At 37.2% G+C, this 7,913-nt stretch overlaps 2 long non-coding RNA genes across 2 annotated transcripts; both read left to right on the forward strand.

Annotated features, from left to right (window-relative positions):
• LOC124057599 lies at positions 1-2,729 on the forward strand. Its single transcript, XR_006843136.1, has 6 exons — positions 1-86; positions 1,305-1,473; positions 1,706-1,877; positions 2,223-2,310; positions 2,420-2,578; positions 2,697-2,729. It is a non-coding gene; the product is annotated as an uncharacterized LOC124057599 (long non-coding RNA).
• Positions 2,730-6,704: 3,975 nt separating this feature from the next.
• On the forward strand, positions 6,705-7,913 carry LOC124058286. Its single transcript, XR_006843234.1, has 3 exons — positions 6,705-6,837; positions 7,727-7,780; positions 7,848-7,913. It is a non-coding gene; the product is annotated as an uncharacterized LOC124058286 (long non-coding RNA).

The following is a 7,913-nucleotide window of genomic DNA, read 5'->3' on the forward strand; positions in this document are numbered from 1 at the left end:
GCGGGTCTGCAGACAGCATTCGATTCTGCTGCAGCTTTCCAAATGTGGATTGGAGGTTACAGAGGATGAGCGGAAAAAATTCACAGGTGAGTAAACGTTGTTAATAGCTGTCACAGCACAGTATCAGTGAGTTGTGGCTAATTCTAGCTAATCTCAGCTATCGATGATTAGTTGAAGAATTTTCACAAGTTCCCCTCACGTCCAAGATGTTACATGGGGTCGTCTTAACATTACTTATATTGAAATGTCTGTTTAAAATTTAGCAGTGTTGGGATCGGGTCAAACGTAAATGAAAGTAGCTCGCTGGCGATAATAGGCGCATTTTTGTAAAATGTCAGGGCTTGATAATCCTTGGTGGTTGCTTGGCAAGCTAGCTGACTCCATGTGCATTTTGCCAGCTAGCTAATGTTAGTTAACTTGTGCTTGAGGTTGCACTAACCTGAAAAAAAAAAGATGTGGAAATATAGTGATGTAGGCCAACAATTGTCCATATTATGTCATTATCATGTTGTTCGCTTTGAACAAGCCAAACGCTAAGAGTTTAAACAGAGGCGGTTGATAAAAACGTGTTATTCATTATCTTTGGTTTAAAGTGAGTGTTTGCTCGGCTAGCGAGCTGACTCCATGTGCTTTTTGCCAGCTAATGCTAGTTCACTTGTGCTTCAGGTATTGCTAAACTGAAAAAGATGTGGAAATATATTTATGATATATAACTATAATAATAAACTTTAATACAATAACATGTTAATGACATAATATCATCATGTTGTTCACTTAGAACAAGCCAAACGCTAAGAGTTTGATAAATTAGCCTTGGTTAATATCCAGGCTAGGTCAGTTGATCAGTTAGCTATGCCACGGTGCTAGGTAGCCTGCTAACAGAGATAATGAACTCTGAGAATCGTGCGCCCTGATCTAATGGTAATGTTACTGTAGGGTTAGAAATGTTTCATTTCTGTGTGGTTTGTTAACTGGTGCCATCAGTGACCCGTTGTTACTCCTCCAAATTAATTATATGGAAAGTGAAAAAATATTTCTGTCATAACACACACCGACACACCGACCTATCTGCCAATCACTACTTAAGTACCCCTAATTTAGCCCTCTTTCTAAGAAAACCATATCATGAAGCCATTCTTGACCGTGCTGCTGTGTGGAAGCTTCCTGAGTTGCGCACGCGCACACACAGTGAAAGGCTGTTAGGCTGTGTACCGCATGTGACCATAGCAGTTTAATGGATGACTGGGATACATTTATATTGTACAAAACAAAGGTTAAATAATGGTATATTTTTTGTTCTTTAGAATATGAAGTCGATGGGGAAACAGTCAATGATGGCCTGACAGACCATATGATTTCCCAGCTCTTTGAGGGTTCCTTCAAAAAGCAGGTCAAATTTATGAAAGTCATCCAAGAGCTAAAGACAGACATTTGCAACAGTGTTGTGGCTCCAGCTACAGTGTCTGAGTCAAGGTGGGTTTTGAACATTCACCATCAGATTTGCTGCATTTCCTTGAAAGAGCAATAGTTTTGTTCATTTATTTCAGTTTTCTGTTGTAGGCTGTATTTCTGCTTGGGCGTGACTCAAGGCGGGCAAAGATGTAAATTGCTCTACATGTTTGAGTCGGTCCCATGCAGAAATACAGACTTAAGTTGAAAAAATCCAGGGTTTTGTTTTACATTTATTTGTTCTGTTTTCATACAGTTGTGCTCAAAGTCCACAAGTGTCACAAAGATATTCCCAGTGTCTTTGTTGTGCCAAAATTCCCCAAGAGCATACAGACTAAATTGGACAGTAAAGAACCATGCCATAAAACTGGATTTTATCGCACCAAAATAGTTGGTGTCCTTCAAGAAACCATGGCTCAGTACACAATGTAAGTATTTTAAGTTTGTAGTAAAAGTAGTTCCAAATTCCAACATTGTCATTTTTCTATTTTTTTTTTTTTTGTTGTTGCTGTGTTGACACGTTTCACATAAAAAAGGTGCCCTTAAAAAAAGACTCATTTGTTTCCAATGAGTGCAGCACTTTTGCTGTGTTGCAGTATGATGCAATAATTTAGTGTAACTACACATTTCTATGATTTTTGTTGTTGTTGTTGTTGTATTTTGCGTTTTTTTTTCTCAGGACTGACATTTTTTTTTTTTTTTTTTTTTTTTAGCAAATTGCCCATTCATAAGCATGTGGGGAAATGTGATATTGTGATGTTTTTTTGTGATAGGTATCCTTCAGGTGAAGATTATGTGAAGGTTGCCAAGGCACTTGTTACCAAATACCCTTTTTTGAAGGATATAGAAGGGAATGGATATGTAAGTATTTGAAATTGAATGCCCTCAACACGCTCTGACAATTTGTTCTGTTATTAAATTCAATAGTCCAGTGCCAAAAGTAACCCTTGCTAATGACTATTTTGAATAGCACACCTGGCACATGTCATTGAAAAGGAAGTTCAAAACTGAACGTTCACCACTCGTGGATGAAGAAGAAGTCAAACAATTCAAAGCAAAATTTGGTCATCGCAAAGGCAAGTCCAAAGAGGCACCAACCCAGACTACGTGTGAAAGAAGACGTGAAATGGTAGGTCCTTAATTGAACAGCAGAATAGCATCTGAAGCAATCTGCAGGTTGCATAGCATCTTAATATGATATCTGTGTATGTGTGTGTGTGTGTGTGTGTGCACACGCGCACTTGCAGAGAAATGAGTCTGAAGAAGGTCCTATTGGCAAGATGCTGTCTCAATTGATGCCCATGTAAAAGTCTTGCAAATGCAGTATGAACGGACTCAACCAGATAGAACCATTGTGGAGGAAAAAATGAGACGCACATTTCTCTGGAGAAGACGTGAGCTGCAACAAGACGGAATGTCAGCTGTTGAGGCCATCAGAAAGTATCCCTTCCTGAAAACACCATGTGGGGTATGTCTAAAATGGTTTGGTCCTTTGTACAAATACATAAAAAAACTTTTCTGTGGTTCTCTGAATAGCCAAAGAATATTCAAATGAATATTTATTAGTATGTTGTACTAGTGAAATTTGCTCTAATTTGCGCCATTCTTTTATGTTCTTTGTTTGTAATATGTCATTTGGTTGTAGCTGTATCAAGAAATGGGACGAATCTGCAAAATCACAGATTTAAGCCAACGTTTCCGAGAATCATTCAGAAGTCTGGTACCCTCTGTGCTGAAAGCAGTCCATGGGAAGTCCTGTCTGGAGAAGGAATATTTGGAGGCCAGAGCTGAAGTAACTTCAGAGGAAGTTGACGGTATTTAATCAAAGTGATGTATTTTGTCTAGAATTATGCACCTGTTTGTCTAGATTATTATGGTCTGAATTTGTTTTTCCCACTTTCAGGTTTTGTTATTTGTTTGCTATTCTTAATCTATTGTGTATTCACTTTTGTTTTGGAAGACCTAGAGTTCCGAGCTGCCTTGGTGCTCTTACCAACTATCTTCAAAGAGAAACTGGACAACTACATTGCACTGAATGATGTATGTTTGTGGTTCCATTTTATTTCAACTTTCAATCGTACAGAGTAATAATAATTATAACAATAAAAATTATTTGATTCATGTGATTTCTTTACTAATTTCACTGGTGACATCTTTTGCCTGTCTTTTAGGGAGATCCAGCTACACCTTACCCAACTGTTCAGGTGGCCGGCACATCAAACTGGAGACGAGTATTCAACGAGCGTAGACTCCCCGTGAACATCAAGGTGGATGGAACCGAGCCCTACGTCTACACTTCTATCAGGACGAATTTGAGGTAGTTAATCCTCTGGGTGCTAAACGTGGTAAACACAAACTTTCTGCTGTATATTTCACCATTGGTAACATTCATGGGAGGTATCGATCCCAAGTCAAACATATACATCTTGCCCTATTGTTTAAAGATTCTTTCCGGAAAAAAGTTACTTTGGAGACAATTTTTAAACCACTGCTGAGGGACTTAACAATACTCTCTTCAAAAGGATTTACCATTTTTGTAAATGGTCAGGAGCACTTGGTGCATGCCGCCGTAGCCACTATATCAGGAGACAACTTGTCAGCACACATGGTTGGTGGTTTCCGCATGGTTTTTAATTCCGGGCGCATTTGTAGGTACTGCATGGCAACCTCATCAAGTAAAAATGATCATTTCAGTGAAGACGACTTTACTCTTAGAACTTCAGACATTCACAAATACCATCTTGAGTGTATAAAAGAAAATCCAAATAATATTGCACTGTATGGCGTTCAAAGAAATTGTCCGTTTGACTCGCTTGATTACTTTGAGGTCACAACGTGTCTTCCACCTGACATCATGCATGATGTTTTAGAGGGCGTGATTCCGTTAGTATTACATCTAGTCCTTCGCAGGGCCCATCAAGCAAATCATGTTACCATACATGAATTTAATGATGCCCTGAAACACATGTCTATAGGCCAAAATGATAGTTCTAACAGACCAGTAGCACTTTCAGAAAAGATTCTTGGTCGTTCTACAATAACTGGATCAGCGTCACAAAAATGGTGTCTATTTAGGCTATTGCCATTTATCATTGGGGACCGAATTCCTACTGATTCCAGCTATTGGCATATATACCTTCTACTCTGTGAAATAACCGATATTGTTATGGCACCCACAGTCAGAAGAGAAGACCTTTTGGTCCTTGATCTGCTCGTTCAGCAGTTTTTATCAGGACTAAAAGAGGAATTTGGAAATGTTTTAACACCAAAATGTCATTACCTAATACACTACGCTAGACTAATGTCATTGTATGGGCCACTACGGCCATTATGGTGTATGCGTTTTGAAAATAAGCACCAGTATTTTAAGACGGTTGCTGAAAACTATAAAAACTTCATTAACATATCCATGACTCTAAGTCAACGACATCAGTTTAAACAATGTTTTGAATTTCAGTCAAAAAAATATGTTAGGTGATTATGAAAAGGTGCCAGGCACTAGCTTAAAGATTTCATTTTCATCCTTGCCTCCTGCTCTTCAAAACACCATTCTTGACCATGTTGGACTGCAGTCTACTAATGTGTCAGAAAAAACTTTTCAACGGGTCAATGAAGCAGTATTAAATAATGTGAAGTATGCAGTAAGAGATGTGTTCATTGTCCATTCAGAATATATTCCAGTGTTTTTTCAGATTAAGTTCATTTTGAATATTGATACACAGTGGTTGTTGTGTGGACGAATTTTATTCCCATTCTGTTTTGACAAGCATTTTCATGCTTATGAAGTGAAGTATGATGATTGGATTTGTATAATGCCTGGGCAAGAGTCTAGTTTTCAAGCCCTTGATACATACACAGTTGAAGGAAGGTTGTTTGTTGCCATGAGGCATTTGTAATTAAAATACTAATGAAATTACTTGATAAATACATATGTTGAAGGAATGTTCAATAAGACATTTGAAGTTACAATACTATGGTGAAATCAGTTTTTACTGTTTTGTATTTCAATACAATAAACACATGCTTTTTAAAAAAAAAAAAATAAATAAAAATGTTTTTTTAATGTTTTTATGTACCAATTATGTGTCTTTATAGGTACAAATGATGTACCTTTAAAGGTACAAATTCACTTGTCACTGTGGTGGTACCATTGTGGTACAGGTTTGTATCATTGTTGAAGGTACAATAGTTGTACCATCCAGAAAAGGTACAAATTTGATCCTGAAGGTACACATCAGGCACTTAAAGGTACAAAGCATGAGGGTACAAATATGTGCCCCTTTCGCAAGGTACAGCTCTGTACCCTCTAAGGGTACTGCCACAGAGACAAGGGTTTGTACCTTTTAAGGCACTGAACTGTACCATTAACTGTATGTTTGATGAAGTCACACTGAAAGACAACATTAATGACACAATTAATAAAGATGAATAAAGATGGCTTGGCCATGTTTACTGTTTACATATTGACTGTACTGTTTATTCTTCAAAACACTATTTATTTTCAATTAAATGAATGTTAATGAAACGTGAAATATTTGAAGTTGCTTCTCCTTCATCAAGGTGCGTTTATTGGAGAGGTCAGAATTTCTACTTTCCAGCATGCAAGTGTGTGATTGTAGAGTGATGAGAAAATTATCCTGGATCTTTTAAACACAAAATGCGCTTATTTTTATAAGGTTTACATTTGCACAACCTATTGCTAAAATATTATTAATAATACTTATTTTGGACAAAATACAATTTATTTATAGATTCTGAATGCTGAACAACTAAACAGAATGGTATAATGTTTATAATTCTGTAAATAGAACATTTTTTTCAAACTATACCACATGGAGCCCTCATACTCCATTGATTGTATATGAAGCATATTGTATATGTATGTGCAGGGCCTATAAAAAGTATTCACCCCTTTGGATGTTTTCCCCTTCTATTGCTTTTATAAATGGTCTCATGGTAAACCTGAACACACCACTTTGATGTCTCATACTCAGCCTGTCACCATGCTACCAGGAGAGTGGCTATGAAATCATTTTAGGGCATGTAAATTCATTGTGCTGTAGTTTTTGTGGTACCGGGTCAAACTGCTGTTGTTAACAGGATCAAAACTTTTCAGGTGAGCATTATTAAAATATTGAAGGTTACCAAGTGTATTTTACATATATGCTTACTTTGCATGATCAGCCTGCAAAGGCTTTTTTTTTTGGCTCTGGTAGTCTCTAAAGGTGTCCCTTCATGTGTGTGTATGTATGTTGTCAGGGAGCTGTGTGTGTCCTGAACAGCCTGCAGAATAATGCTGCAGCTTTGGAGCAACTGCATAGACGTCAGGAGACTCCAGGGATGCAGCTTCAGGCAATGCAAGGATTCCTCCATCGCACCGGCATTATGGTATGTACAAACATAAGCAATGATTCCATAATCATCCATGTGAGAGTGAATTATTTCCATTTTTCTAATTGTGTTTGATTCCTGCACCTCAGAGGAGCCCAGGGCAGTTAGATACAGACAGACACAGACACACCCAGTCTGTTTACTATCATTAAGAGTTTTAGAATCTCACAAGTTGAGGTTTCAGTTTGCAGAGCCAGAGACCAACAGTTTTAGAATGCCTTTTTCTCTCAGTGGCTTTGAGTAGTATTAGTAGCAGCAGTATTGTTAGTAGTAAAGACCTCTTGTAATAATGTAAATAAAAAGACAGATGGCACTTCATTTGTCCCTATTTTCATTAACTCGTGAACCTGCCAAATTACATAAATAGCATACTTGGGTAACTTTGGAAGAAATATTGGATTCTTTAAGGAAAATCTTGTGGTCTTACTTTAGGTTAGATAGAAGTGTATTAAAAAAGTGAAAACAAGTTAGAAGTATTAATAGAAAAAAGTTCTGTTAACATGAAAAGCACTCATTATACTGAACAGAATCTTCTAAAGTATTAGTTTGCTATATTATTACTATACTATCCTATATTATACTATACTATAATTATTATGATATTAATGTATTAACTTATAAATTGCATTTAAACCTGATTTTTGCTGCTTTACCTTCTGGAGTCCAACAGTGTTTCTAATAATGCAGTTTTACAGCAGTGCATTACTCACTGGTATTTACCTTTAATGTACAGTATTATAAGAATGAGGAGAACTGGAGCAGAACCCATGTCTAAATAACCACATAATCAGAACAACAGCAGCAGCAGCCAGGACCTGTGTTAACCATTGACTCTACTACTGTGTTTACCTCTGTTTCCCTAACTGTTATCTGTAAAATTCCCCAGGTGGGTGAACTGGACAAGCTCAACATCATCCATGTTACTGGGACCAAAGGAAAGGTATTAAACTACAAAACCAGTGCTCTCCTGTGAAACACCACTATGAGTAAAACTTTCTTTTTTCCAGAGATCAACATGTGCTTTTACTGAAAGAATTCAGAGGAGTTATGGATTGCGATCTGGATTTTATAGG

The sequence above is a fragment of the Scatophagus argus genome, chromosome 4 (assembly GCF_020382885.2).
Source record: "Scatophagus argus isolate fScaArg1 chromosome 4, fScaArg1.pri, whole genome shotgun sequence".
Lineage (NCBI taxonomy): Eukaryota > Metazoa > Chordata > Actinopteri > Scatophagidae > Scatophagus > Scatophagus argus.